Source organism: Coffea eugenioides, chromosome 6, assembly GCF_003713205.1.
Source record: "Coffea eugenioides isolate CCC68of chromosome 6, Ceug_1.0, whole genome shotgun sequence".
NCBI lineage: Eukaryota > Viridiplantae > Streptophyta > Magnoliopsida > Gentianales > Rubiaceae > Coffea > Coffea eugenioides.
The window spans coordinates 53,475,100-53,491,084 of record NC_040040.1 but is presented as its reverse complement, the minus strand read 5'-3'; positions in this window follow the sequence as shown (position 1 = coordinate 53,491,084).

Sequence of the window (15,985 nt, the reverse complement as noted above, 5' to 3'; positions counted from 1 at the left end):
GTGAACTGTTTACCTTGCATTGTCCAGCTCATGTTTGGGATCATCTTGTCGCAGGTCAAATACTCCCCATTTGCCACCCTGACTCTGAAAGGCTTGATAGACTGGACCAGCTCTGGGTAGAGTCGTGCCACAGAGTTTTTGACAAAGCTATGAGTGCTTCCTCCATCAACCAGAATTGATAGTGGTGTCCGTTTGAAACTCCCTTGCAGCTTGATGGTGTTGTAAGTCATTTTCCCTGTTAACGCATGTATCTCCATTTCTATACCCTTGGTTGATTGTGCTCCCTTGTACTCGATCATCTCCCCTTCCACCAGATCATCAGGACTGTCGTCTATTGCCACCAGCAGATGGATTTCCTTCTGCTTACATTGGTGTCCTGGACCAAACTTCTCCCCGCACCTAAAGCAAAGATGGTGCTCCCTCCTGTACTGCAGCTCTGCGGGTGTGATTTTTCTGAAGCTTTGAGGATTCTGTTTCTTGACAGCATTGGCAATAACAGGCTTGGTATGAGGCGCGGTATATTGAGCAGCAGTCTGTGTAGTATTCCCTGCGAAACCAGATTTTTGGGGAGGTTTGTGCTTCTTGTGGTAAGCTTCAAAGGCATTCTCTTGCAATCTGGCCAGCTCGAATGCTTTGGATAGAGTCTTAGGGTCGTGAGTCTTCACCATTGACCGTAACTCATCTGGTAGTCCACTCAAAAAACATGAAATGTAATAATTTTCTGGGAGGAGAGGTGCTCGACTCATTACCTCAGAGAGTAGCTCCTCAAATTTTTCCTGGTAGGCTAAGACTGTGGTGGAAAGCTGCAATTTATTGAATTCCTCCACTGGATCCATTTGTCCCAATGCTCCAAAACGCTTGCACAATTCTCCCGAAAACTCCATCCAATCCACCTTGTTACCTCTAGTAGATTTGAATCCTTGATACCACACCTCTGCTTTCCCTTCTAAATGGAATTCCGTTAGCTCCATCCACTGCTCCAAAGGAATGTGTAGAAGCTGGAAATACCTCCGAAGTTTCCTGATCCATTCCCGGGGATTGTCTCCCCTGAACGCTGGAATTTCTAATTTAGGTGTGCTAGCATGGAAGGTGCTCCTGACAGTTTTCTCTCCTTGCTCTCGAGTCCCCATGTCAGAGTTCCTGGAGTGACTTCCCTCTGGAGAGCTCAATAATCCCTTCTCAGAATTCCCTCGGTTCACACTGGAAAGCTGCTGAGAAATGGCCACCATGAACGCATCTAATTTATTGCTCAGCTCCCCGCTTACTGCATCCAACCTATCTTCCATAATTTGTTTGTCTGCTGCTAGGGATTCCAGAATTCCTTGGAGTCTGCTATCTTGCCTGCGTAGTTGTTCTTCCATAGTTTTCATTCGAGTTCCATCTGCCATTGGATTATAGTGATTTCAGCTTCCTAGTCCAAGGACCGGAAGCTCTGATACCACTTGTAATGGTACCACTGATTATAATCAGAGTAGCTAAGGGGGTAGATGAAAAAGAAAGAGAACAGAGGAAATAGGGAAGGAAAGATACGTGAGAGGGAAGGGATAATGAAGGAAAGAAGGAACTGAATTTGTTGTATCTCATTGCATAACCTTTCCGTCCCCTTTTAGGCTTATTTATACAAGATTCTTCCTCTAGATCCTTCTGTGTTCTAACCGCCCCCTTAACAGAATGAGCGTACATGCATGCATGCCTTTTTGATGAGTAACAGAGTAACTAACTTTTGAATTACTAACTAACTTCCTAAAATAGAAAACGCAGCAGATACATTTCTGCTAAAGGTATTTAAAATATCTAGGGTCATTACATTCTACTTTGACTACCGTACCATTAATATGTCTGATCTAGAAGCTGTGGTTATCAAGGAGAGATCTTTTGGTGGAGTAGATTCTTTGTGCTTTTAGCCTGGATTTGTTCATTTGGGACTTGAAAAATTTTGAGCTCTCACCATTGGAGGGAAAGTTCTCTCAAGGAGAGAGATCGCCTATTATTTTCTTGATTGTTCGTAGGACGTTCCGGTGGCTCAAGGCTTACCTCGGGAAGAAACATTTAAAGTTCGTTTTCTTTGAATTGATGAGTGTACCACTCACATGATTGTTATTTCATGGCTTTATTCGTACTTGAAATCTGTGACTGGAATGCCTGTGATTACTGTTATGCTAGATGAGACGAGGGTGTACTTTATCACTCTCATTCTCTATTGCTTATTGGACTGTTTACTGTATCATTTGAAAATTTTCTTGGTTGTACTTGAACTGGTGTCGTTTGGACGTGTATCCAAGGACCTTTACTGTTAAATCTGAGTTCAACCTCATAGGTAGTCATTTGAATTGGGCCGGCAAGGCTTGGTCGAGGAAAATTGACAAGCCATGGAGACTGTTTCTGGGAATCTTTGGATATACTCAAGTATTATCATCTCTGTTTTGTTTGGTGTTCGGGTCCGGTAAGGGGTAAGTATGATGGACGAAAATCGGAGTAAAGTGGAGTCTACGGTCATGGTCACTCTTTAAGCGTTGACGGAGAGTCAACGAGGTGGGATCAAGTACGGCAAAAGAGGAAAAGGGCTCTTGAGAGCCGTCCGTATCCTTTTACTCCCTGGTGATGTATGGTGTTCGTTTCTACTCACTCGATGAATGTATTTGGATTGAGTATCATTGTATTTTTGTGATTCTTGAATACTTGAGTGATGGTACCCCATTGGACGAAAACTCACTCCGTTAACTTTATTTTCCTTACAGGGTACAATCTTTTGGAAATATGATGTTTTGAAGAATGAGTTAAGCTAGTATAGATATTCTTTTGTATAACTCCTCGGTAGTTGGAAAACCCTAAATGTATCTTGATTCAATGTTCCCTTTTGATTTGTAAATTTATAAAAGTGTATATAAAAGTGTTTAATCATGTTCATGTGTTATATTTGATTTGGGAATGTTCATTCTCTAGAGACATATAAAGTTACTTGTACTCGTTTGGGATTTGGACAGGTTCAGAATTTGAACGAAGAAGGAAAAAAATTTCTGGCTGAAATTTCTGCAGGAGAATCCGACTACAAATCCAACAAGTTCTTGGCCGGATAGCTGGCCGGATTGACAGGGAATTTTGAATCCGTTTGGATTCATCTACTGCTTCCAATCTGGCTAGGAATCCGGCCATGGCCGGATTGTGACGTGGCAGTCACTGTTCACTGTTCACTTTCAGTTTCATTTTTTCGTTTTCGTTTTCGTTATTCATGGTCGTCGAATTGTTTAAGCGCTGTAATATATTTCGAAACGTTTTAGCTTGTGTATGTCTGTCTTAGTAGTTCTGACGAGAGTTGGGCAAGCAGTCCGCTAACCCCTTTGGTACGCCTTAGGGGAAGGTGGGGCTGTTACAAATGGCATGTTGCAGCAACAAGTTCAGTAATTTAGACTCGTTTATCCTGCTTTAAAAAATGGAATTTGACCAAGTGATGGTGAGATAAGAAGTTTGCAGGCAATGTCTCAATTTCCTTGTAACCAGTCATCAACGTGGCCTAAGGCTTGACCTCCACTGAAAAAGAAGAAAATGCTAATCAAGTACCTTTGATGCGGTAGTGGTAAACGTGAAAACGGACTTGATTTACAAATAAAATCTATAAAAAGAACAAAGGTTGATTCATGATCAAACCATTAAAAAATTCAAATAAGAATCGAAATGCTAGAGCGCACTAAAAAGAACATGGTAAAGCCAGCAAATACACAATTGTGTTAAAAAATCAATAATGTTATCAAAGTCTGAATGATAAAATCCTAAAGATGCCTATTTATAGGCTACAAGTACTTTAAATTAAAAAGGAAATGAAATACAATTAAAATAGGAAAATTGTTATAAAACAAAAAGATAGATGTCCATTTGCATTCCCAAGAAAATTAATTCATGATTCATTGGATGAACCATTTCAAGAGTTACATTGGATGAACCGTTTCAGAGCTATTCATATACTTGAAGTATTAAATGTATGAATGAATAGAATTCATGTACCTTTGAGTTTGTAGTACATATATATAGATAGAGGTACTCCGGTACCTCTTGGGATGACTTTTGATCAGTCGAAATAATAGAAAATAGTTCTTTATTCTCTCTATTTCTTTTTTTAATATTTCAATCCCTATTATATTAATTTATTTTATTATTTTTATAACAAGTTATCAATACGAGTCTCAACTTTTGAGTAAAAGATGAAAATGGAGCCTCTACTTTGAATAAAAGCGAAACACGAGACTCTGCCGAGATTCTGCCAGTGTTTCCTCGAGCAACTTCTATCTACCTATTGAAGTAAATTTCTAACCCACAAATTATTTTCAATTTTTTATGACTAATCTTATAAAATAAGAGTTCGTACCTCTTGATATTTCTGAAAAAAATTATTTATCATGAATATTGAATGTTGAAATTCATCTTGAGGCAATAGGTACTGGTAATACTATTGTTGAAAAGAATGAAGTCTCAAATCAAGACCGTGCCAAAACTATAATTTTTCTTCGTCATCATTTACATGAAAGATTAAAAATAGAATATCTTACTGTCAAAGATCCTCTTATCCTTTGAAAAAATTTGAAAGAAAGATTCGATCACATGAAATTGGCCATTCTCCAAAAAATTCGATATGATTGGTTTCACTTACGGCTATAAGATTTTAAATCTATCAATGAATATAATTCAGCCATATTCAGAATTACTTTTTAATTAATATTATGTGGTGAAAAAGTTACTGATGAAGATATTTTAGAGAAACTATTTCTACCTTTCATGTCTCTAACATGCTCCTACAGCAGCAATATTTAGAGAAGGGATTTAAAAATATTCTGAACTTATCGCATGTCTTTTTTTGGTTGAACAAAATAATGAATTATTGCTGAAAAATCACGAATCCCAACCAATTGGTGCTAGTCCATTCTCTGAAACGAATGTGACTCAATCTCAAAATTCTGGTCGAGATCGTGGACGTAGCCGTAGAGGTGGCCGTGAACGTGGGCATGGCCGTGGATGCAGTCGTGGTAGATTTGTGTCTCATGAAAATTATAACTGTGGCAAACAATAAAATATCCCCTAAAAGTGGAATAACAACAATAATCACAAAAATGGAGAAAAGAAAATATATGAAGAAAAATACTGTCGATGTGGTATAGAAGGTCATTGGTCTCATACCTGTCATACGGCTGATCATTTTGTTGATCTCTATCAAGCATTATTGAAAAAAAAAGACAAAAATGTCGAGACAAGTTTCATTGATTTAAAAAATGATTATGATGATGGCGATGATGCTAATATGACACACTTCGATGTAACTGATTTCTTTAGGCATCCTGAAGATGCCAAATGATTATGTAACAAAAATTCTATGCTTGTTTAGATTTTTTATGATGCTTTGTATCTTTTATGTAATTTTGTTTCTATTCAATATCTATTTTTATATTTTTATTAATATTTATTTTTGTTTGAAACTTTCTTTCTGATTAAGAAATGGATGGCAAATATTTGGGATTAAATAATGGTGATGTTGACATTTGTTTCATTGACAGTGCTACTATATTAAAAAAATAAAAAATAATTTTCTTATTTAAAAATGAGAAAGACAAATGTTAATACCATCAATGATAGTGCAAAAGTGATTGAAAACTCCGAAAAAGTCACTCTATTTCTCCCTGAAGGGACTAAAATTGTCGTAAATAATACACCATTCTTCCCAAGTCTTGAAGGAATTTATTGAGTTTTAAAAATATTCGCAAAAATGGATATCATATCAAGACAATGAATGAGACAAATGATAAATTTTTATTAATCACAAGTATCATTTTTGGACAAAAATAGGTATTAGAAAAATTGCCTTCACTTTCTTCTGGCTTACATATGCACAAATTAGTACAATTAAAATTTATCACCTAATAGACCAGAAGTCTACTCATTTCAATGATTTTATGGTTTGACATGATCGTCTCGGACATCCTGAATCTATAATGATGAGACGAATAATTGAAAATTCACATGGCCACTCATTAAAAAATCAAAAGATATTAAAAATAAATAAATTCTCATGTGTTGCTTGCTCCCAAGAAAAATTAATCATTAGATCATCACGAGTTAAATTTGGGATTGAATCCCCATATTTCAAGAACGAATTAATGGTGATATATGTGAGCTTGTAGATCTACCATGTGGACCATTTTGATATTTCATGGTGTTAATTGATGCATCAACTAGATGGTCATATTTATATTTATTATCTACTCGCAACCTGACGTTTGCGATATTGCTTGCTCAAATAATTAAATTACGAGCATAATTTTCAAATTATCCAATAAAGAGAATTTGTCTAGATAATATTGATGAATATTCATCACATGTTTTTTATGATTATTGCATGTCTATTGGAATAATTGTTGAACATCTTGTAATTTATGTTCATACACAAAATGGTCTAGTCGAATTATTTATTAAACGGTTACAATTAATTGCTAGATCATTATTGATGAGGTCTAAACTTTCTTTATCTCTTTGGGGACATGCTATATTACATTTAACAACACTTGTGAAAATTAGACTTATAAATTATCATACTTATTCTCCCTTACAATTAACTTTTAGTTATGAGTCTAATATTCCTCTTTTACGTATATTCGATTGTGCAATTTATGTTCCAATTACACTACCCCAATGTCGTAAATTAGGCCCCCAATAAAGATTGAAAATACATGCCGGGTATGAATGTGACGGCCCCACCTCCCCCTAAGGCGAACCAAAGGGTTCGGCGGGCCGTCACAGTTGATATCAGAGTTTAGGTTTCAGATTTCTGTAGTGTATCCTAGGCTTGAAGTTTAGGATGCCGGACTGTGGGTTTGGTTTGAAATATTAGTGATTATTGCGGGATGTCTCGACTTGATTGGTACAAAATGGAATGTCGAGGACGACATTCTTTTAAGGAGGGGAGTTTGTGACACTCCAAAAGAATGAGTGCGAGAACCCAAAAATTTTCTAAGTTTCTAGGGTTTATTTTATTGTTCGCCCGCCTTTTCGACATTTTTTTTATTAGAAAATTCCCCAGATAATTTTATTAAGTAAATATAGTTTTTAGATGATTTTTCTAGTATCAGTTAGTTTTTGAGAAATTAAGAACATATATCGGACGTGGGACCCACTAGTGCGGAAAGTTCGGTAAAATTCGGCCAGTTAGGTTAAGTTTTGGATACCGGATTTATTTTACCAAGTGCTAAGAGATAATTAGAGGTTGTTATATGGATGAGAGTGGAGAGACAAAAGGATAATTATAAGCCAAAAGAGATGCTAGGTGTCGCGTTTTCATTGGACCTTGGTTTTGACCACTATTCACCAACTTTACTAAATACCAAAAATTGATCAAAATGAGCTTCATTTCCCCTTGCTCTTGGCCGGCCATGGAGGAGAGAAAGAGAGAGAGAGTTTCTTCAATTTTCCTTCATTTCTAGCTTGAATCTTACAAACCTACCGGTTAAATTCCAAATTTCTCCACAAAAGTGAGTTGCTAAGTTAGTTTAAGGTGTTGAGTGGAGCCATTTGTGAAGAACAAGCCCTAGTTGTCTTGTTTCTTGGAGTTGCAAAGGTGAGGTATTAAATATCTTCCCTCTCATGCTAATAATGATCAATTAAGGATTTCTAGTGGTAGAGCATGTCATTTTATGGATGATTTCATGACCTACGGGTGAGATTGATGGATTTTTCTTTTGTTCATGAATTTTTCTGATTTCATATGATTGTTATGGTGTGGCTATGTATGATGATTGGAAATGATCTAGAATGAAGCTAGAAGGTGGAAAAAGTGGTTAATTGCTGGAAATTTCTGTTTTGAAAGGAAAATTGGAAAACTAGGGTTTATGTTCCTACATTCTGCCCGGTTTTTTATCTCATAGTTAGAGGCCGAATTGGTCTTGGGTTAAAACATTAAAGTTGTAGGGAATGATATTTTAGAGGTGCCTGCAAAATTTCAGGTCAATCGGAGCAGCGTAGCTTGAGAAAAGATGGAATTACCCTTGCTGCCCTGGTTTTACCCGAATTTGATAGTTGAGGCTGTAATTGGTTAATTTGGTTGGGAATGCTTCGGAATTGGTTGTTGAGGTCTTCTGATGAATTGTATCCCTGTTTCTTAGCTTTCGGATGGCTTTAGAATTACTGGATTTGGACTTAGGTAGCCTAATTTATGATGTTTGCACCAGAATGCGATTTGTGAATCTGTTTTTGCGGTTCTGGCGTAGTAGATTGTATTTTTGACCTGGTTACACTCAAAACTGGGCTGAGTGACCTTCTGTAATATTGTAACCCTATCTCTTAGCTTCGAAACGCTGGGTCTTGCACCTTCATCCGATAATCGTAGTGCCATTGGTATCAAAACTGCATAATGACGTCAAAAACTGTTTTTTTCGGGTTAACGCTTAACTCCATTTCCGAATTTTTCTGGTTTCCTCTAATGCTTATGTATGCTTATGGAGCCCTATTTTGGTGGTATTTGGAATTGGTTTATGACTTGTAATCGAGTCTTATTGTGCTTATTTGAATATCTTAGGGCTTGACTTTCATTTCCGGACTTTTTCCTAGCTTGAATTGTACTTGTACTACTTGGAGTTTACTGAACGGCTATTGAATGAACTTATTTGTGTGACTTTGGGACTGGCTGAGGAAATAATGAAGCCATAATGGCTGGAAAAGTTAGTAAATTTAGTGGAAGTGCTGTCCGAGCTTTGAAAGGACTTGATTGCATTGAGTTTGTGATCTAAGACTTGGATTTGAGCAAGGCAATGATATATGATGGATGGTTTCTGAGCCATGGAGGTGAGTGACCCTAAACAGGTTCCAAAGTTATTTTTGAAATGTTTCTTGTATTATTTACTCGACGGCATCTCATGCGTGCTTGCATGTGAATTCATGCTATGATTTTGGCTTCAATGAGTTCTGGGAAAGTCTTGTGCTGGACACCAACGTCTCCACCCTGTTTATGGTTCATGTTCATGTTTATCTGGAGCTCAAAAAGGGGCTCCCTCTCACTATTAATGTTAAATGATCTATTTGAGCGTTGGGTGTTCAAGTGCAATGATTTCACTGGCTCACGAGAGCAATAAACGTACATTTGATCTTGGAATCATGACATCATTGAAATGCATTATTGTGAAATATATTTGATGACTGCTTTTATTGGTTACTCGCTGAGCTTCTAACTCACCCCAAAACGATTGTATTCCCCTCCACAGGGCTCAAGGCGAAGGAAGAGCGAGTAGTACTTATTCATGTGGTTGGATGGCATATATCTTGTACAGTTTGGATTTGGAATCATTTTATGGATAGTTGGAAATTATTTTCGCTTCGCTTTTGATATGTAATTATTGGAGACGTGGATGTATATTTGAGATTTATATTGTAATTCATTTGAGAACTGTAGTGAACGACTGAATCCCGACGAGAGCTGGGCAGGCGACCCGCCGAACCCTGGGGTACGCCCTAGGGGGAGGTGGGGCCGTCACAATGAATCACCTTCAATTATTAAGTATATTGAACCATTGACAGGTGATTTATTTACTTCAAGATTTGTAAATTATCATTTTGATTAATCATATTTTTCGACTTTAGGGGGAGATAAAGATCAACCGAAAAAGTAAATCACTTGAAAAATATTATTGGATTTCCTTGATCCTCAAACCAAAGAATGTAAACTAGAAGTTCAAAAAATTATACATTTGCAAAAATTGTAAATCAATTACCGGATGCATTTAATGATTCTAAAAGAGTTATTAAATCCCATATTCCTACTGAAAATGCTCCAATTAAAATTAATGTTCCTGAAAGACAAATTATAAGTGTTAATGAGTCTAAAACACACTTGAAACGTGGGAGACCTCTTAGTTCCAAAAATAAAAATCCTCGAAAGAAAAAAAAATAGATGAATCAACAATTAGTGATAAAATTCAACCTCTTGAAGAGGTTGCTCCTGAAGAACCAGTTCATAAAAAGCCAACTCATGAAGAGAATGAAATTATAGTAAATTCAGTAAATTTTTTCAGCACAGGAAAAAGTTGGAACCGAAGAGAAATAATTGTTGATAGTATTTTTACATATAATATAGCACTTGATATTATGATAGAGGACGAGAATCATGAATCTAAATCAGCTAATGAATGTTGGTATAGAAATGTTGGCCAAATTGGAAAGATGAGATTCAATATGAATTAGATTCATTGGCTAAAAGAAAAGTTTTTAGACCTGTAGTCTAAACACCGGAAGGTATAAAGCCAATAGGATATAAATGGGTATTTGTGAGAAAAAAAGAAAAAAAAGAAATTATGAGATATAAAGTAAAACTTGTAACTCAAGGATTTTCAGTAAGTCTTGAATTTGATTATATTAAAATGTATTCACCTGTAGTGGATATAATTACATTTAAATATCTTATGAGTTTTGCAGTGCATAAAAAACTAAATATGCGTCTAATGGACGTTGTCATTGTATATTTATCTGAAAATTTTGAAAATGATATTTTGACAGGTGCCGAACCTGTGCAATAATAATAATAATATCTAACTACCACCAAAAGCAGTCAATAATCAATTCTAAGTACTGGAGCAGGGACTTTAGGTGTGCAATGGGTTACTTGATTCACCCTGTTCCCGAAAAATTTGCTTAATCCGATATACCAGAATTAATTATTTGACTAAATTCACTAACTAATAGACGGTGGCAAGTTGGGTCGATTCCACAGGGAACGGGTAGGAAGTTGTTTCTTCCCAAGTCAATAGAACGAAATTGGGGGATATTAAATGGAATAAAAAATAAAAATAAAATAAACAAAATTCAAAAACTAACTCACCAAGTATGATTTACTAAAAATAGCAATTAGTAAAGTTCTACCCAAAAGATCAACTTTTCAGGTACGGTCCAATTAAATGATCATCGATACAAAGATATTTCATTCATTCGTCACTAGGTTGGTCATAACTATCAACAAGCTCTAACAGCCAGTTTTTCCTTGTTTTCTCGACAGCCAAGGTACGACCATTAACTGCTTCTCTAACCAGAAACAACCCTAGGTACGACCGTAGGAGTTTAATTATCCAGCTGCATTAAAACTAGAAAAACTCAACCCTAACCAATAAACACGTTAAGAGGGTTTATTTAAACTAGATCTTACATTTTCCTAATATAAAATCAATTATGATGATTGTCATTAGTTATCGACTAAACGAACAATTACGAATTCAATTTAGTTGACATGACAGTAGGCTATTAGATTAAATCAAATATCCGGTTGTTGATACTCAATTAATAAAATATCCATAAACAGTTAATCCAGGAAACGTACGAACAGTAACGGATTAGACGAAATAGTGAAAGTTCGATTAGATATCACAGATGTTATGGACCGCGCCTTCGCGTCGACCTTTGGGTAGAGGAGAAACCTAGCCACTCCTCATCATATCAATCTCACGTGGGTTGATTGTTATCATCCACTTAATTACCGCAGAATTGGGAGAGATGAAAATAATGAAGAAGACAAACGAAAAGTCTTGCTTCTCTTTGGGTTTCATGTTCATACTGGAGAAAAACTGAAGCAAAGGTCTAATGAAAATCATACGAAACAAAGGTGGACAAAGCAAAATCGACTACAGGGAAAACTAAAGCTAATCTATCGATCACACGTAAATCTGGCTTTTCTCCTATTCGCCGCAGATTGCCACCGTTGAAAAAATCAAAGCTCAAAAGCTTTTTTTTTAGCCTTAAGACCCTTGGTCTCCTTTTCTCTTTTTGGCCCACGTGAATCTGGCTTTTTCAAAATCTCCCAAAGTAGCCGCCGAAAAGAAAGAAAATGTCAAACCCTCTGCTTTCTCTAGGAATAGAGTTTTTATCCCCTACACCTCCGCGGCCCACGAGCTTGGTGATTTCCTAATTGCCCACTTTTTCTACCAATCCCGCGGGTTCGTCTTTTAGGTGTATTTCCTCAATTTCTGGCGGGGGCACGTCATGAAATAAAGAGTCTTCTAAAAATTTGCCTCGAGAGAGCACTTTTGACACCAACCACCTATAATTTACACAAATATCAAATATGAGCAAAATCTCAACACTTAGCATAGTAAGTAACCAAAATTATGACCAAATAATAGTGCAAATGGTGCCCAATAATTGCTTTATCAAATTCCCCCACATCTAGACAATGCTTGTCCTCAAGCATTTCGAAACTCGGAAGTAAAATCAAGATAGCAACGGTTATACAGTGATCTACACTAACACAAGCATCCCGCATTCCTGACAATGTTGCCAAGGTTAGAACACACTGGACAGGTAGTTATTCAAAGAGTGTGAACAGTAATACTCGTCACCTTCAAGAAAGTGTATAGATACTAGGAACGCTCAAATCAACATCACCAAATGGCATTACCATAGACTCGCACATTTATCACATCTCCTCCACTCAAAAGTGAACAAAATACAAAAATCAAAGGGACTTCAATAGGGTTCTAATAGGGCTTGGGTAAAAAGGTGGGATAAGAAGGTAAAGATAGGGTATAATGTATCAAGAGAATGTTTGATATCCACTTGCATAACCTCAACGCTTTACTGGAGGAATTCCACAAGTAAAGCATTTCCATTTGCTATACCCACTGTGTAAGTGTCAAAACTCTTCTTTTTTTCTCTTTTTTTTAGGGCGTCTTGCAAGGCGTAGGCACGCCTTGTAAGCCAGAGCTTTCTGTTCACCAGCTTGTCGATAGCATTTCTTGCCCTTTTTTTTTTAAGACCACACAACTTTTATTTTGACAACACCTGCGAAACTAGATTGATTTGCCTCGCACCTACAACGAAGTTCAGATATCTCTTATGGATACAAGGTTGAATAAGAAAGTCTAAAAAGGCTCTAGGTTATCAAACACAGCTAACAAACAAAGTAGAAGGATGCTCAAAATGGTTCACTAGCGGGAGACAAGATGAAGGCATGGTTTGTAAAAAACTAAAGAAGGTTACATCCTAAATGCCTTTATCATTTTAAATGCATCCAGTTCAACCAAATGTGGCTTTGACATGTATAAAATAGCAAGTTCTAGAATGCCAATACCATGTGTGATACCCATTCAACAATCCAAACGAAGCAGACAAGAATAATGTACTCGTGCATGACTCAAAAGCTCCCAAAAGTTTCAAGAATGGGTCAAGTCCAGCACATTCAACATTCAACAATATTGCCAAGGAAAAACAAAATGTATAGTTAGCATATATGACCACATACACGTGCACCTTGATTGTGTAATCCATCATAGCAACATGTTCTAGCAAAAAGTGAACTAACTACATATAATATTTTTTTCTCGTTTAATTTTTCCTCTTTTTTTTCCTTTTTGTTTTGTTTTTTCGTTCTAAGCAAAAAGAAATAATAGACACCATCCCCCCCATACCTAAAAACCTACATTATTCTCAATGTAGCAAAGACAAATAAAGTGTAAGGATAAAGGGGGCGAAACTTCCCTGACTACTGAGATGGTGCAACGAGACACTAAGGGGAAGGAGGATGAGGCGGCTGGAATCCAATATGAGTAAAGAAAGCTACCTGATTCTTCATCTGAATACGAGCAAAAACCTGCAACGCTGCAAGAAGATCATCTAGTCCCTCAACTCGCTCCCCCAGTTCATGGACAGAATCTTGGAGGGAACGGTACTGGGACTCCCAAACAGGGGGAGCATGGTAGGAGGACGGACCCGCCTGATCAGTGTGGGGCGGTGACCCAGTAGGGGGGACAGTAGGAGGAACCCGGGGCTGTGGCCTGCCCTCGCCAGGAGGGATCATCTGATATACATCTCTTACTTTGAAAATAACTCTTATTCTCTCCAAGCTACGCAAATTCAATGGCTCAATCTCCCGAGTTAGAGCGAACTTGTGCTCTTTATCGAGGTCAAGCAATCCCAATCGAACGGCCAAGTGAGTAATAAGCGAGCCCATAATCACCGGTTTATGCCATTTTTGAATGATGGATTGCATTTAAGTGGCCACCCAACACCTAAAGTTAACATGTACTTTGTTGCGCATGCACCCAAAAAAATAAAATTCAGCCTTGGCAAGGGTACCAGAGGAGTCCTTCCGGCCTGAGAAATTGTAGGCCAAGAATCTGTGGATAATCTTCAAGACCGGATCTTTCAGATGAGAGGCCTTGGACTAACTCGGATCATAGAGCTGAAGGTCCGTGGACCACTCCCTCTATTTATCAATATAATCACTAAAAAAGGTCTGGTGTAATCACATGCACAGTTGATATATATCCCGGAGGAAATTGTATCCTCACTAACAAACCTCAGAATCAGATTAAAGTCATTAATGGACATATCCTGTGGGGTACCTCTTAATCTAAATTTAATCACCCCTTACTCATCCAAAGTGATAAATTCATTTTTGATAAATTCAAAAGTGGAATAGAATTCATAACACAGCTCCTCAAATGTAGGGTAGTCAATGACTAGATATCGCTGCCAACCAATTGTCGAGAACAACTGTTCAATATCCCGTGCAATTTGCAAACGATCCAGGGTCGGGGCATGAAAACACTTACACGGAGCAAAAGGACGCGGCAACAAGCTATTCAATCGGTCATGTTGTTCCCGTGTAAGGTCAGTGATATGTTCCCCCCGGTTCTCCGGAGATATAGTACTTTTGGAGAGATCTAAACTGGACCGAGTGGGGGGTTGAATTGGGGCTCACCTCTTACGAGGTTGGGACCCAGATGGACTAGATGGTGTTGCCTTTTTCAGAGGCATTCGGAAACCACAGAAATAAATATAAATAGGCACAGGAACAACAATACAACCACCAAAATGGGGACAGGGGACCACAATCCACAGGTAGCACTCAACAGTCAGCAGTCCAATAGCAAAGAGAAACACAGTGACCCCACCAGAACAACGACAAGTCAAACAAACACAAAGATGCCCTCACTGGCGTCACTTGGCAAATAACAGTAAAGACAAATAGATCTGAGACCCTAAAATTAAATTAACAGTCAATTATATTCAATAAAGGGTGAATCACCAGCCACGTGTACCAAATCTCAGATCCACCAGAACCCACAATTATTGCAATCCCAAAATCAAGTCAAATATAGCACAGACTTCAAATTCAAAGATCAGTGGCAACAATATAGTAAAATAGAGGTACCATTTTGTTACGTTGGAGAAGACCGCGGTGGAGACGCACGGTGAGAGACGCGCACGCGGGCTAGGCAAGTCGCGCAATTGACGGGCACACGGCGTGCGCGCTTACCGAATGGTCGCGCGAGGTGAAGGCTGCTGGGCGCGCGCTGCAAGAACAGGAGATGCTCGCTGTGCCGATCGCACGCACGGCTAGGCTCGCGCCGGCAGGCGTCTGTTCTGCTGGGTCGTGCGCAGAGGAGAACACGCATTGGCTGCAGCGCGCAGGTGAAGCCCGCGCTGGCTAAGGATGCTGGGCATGTTTGCGCGCGCTGGATCTGAGTGGCGGCGCGAGTAGGAGGCAGCACGCACTTGGGCGTGTGCTGAAGATGCGCGCTGCTGAGGAAGCGCGCGGCGGCTAGCTGGTTGCATGGGCTGCTAAGCGGCGCTGCTGAAGGCTTGACGCGCACTTGAGCAGCAACGGCTGAACCAGATCAGCGGCTTTTGGGAAAGAGCCGTGCTGCGGTGCGGCGCACGAATGGCGGCGACGGACAGCGGCGGGCAATGGCGGCGGTGGACCAACAAGAAAAGGGAAAAAAAAAAGAACTGAAACTAAAACAAAACAAAGGAAAGTGGCAAGCAGAAACTAAGACAAAGGCAATTGACAAGACCAGACCAGACAAGAAAAAGAGAAAAGTGGAAAACTAGGGTTTGACAGGATCATGGTCAAGTTTGACTTTCATTGTCGCAAAGGTTGGAAGGCGTGGGCACGCCTTGGAAGCTGTAGTCTTCTGACCATCCCGTCCCAATAATGTCCAAAAGAGTTCTTTTCAACACGTGGGTACGC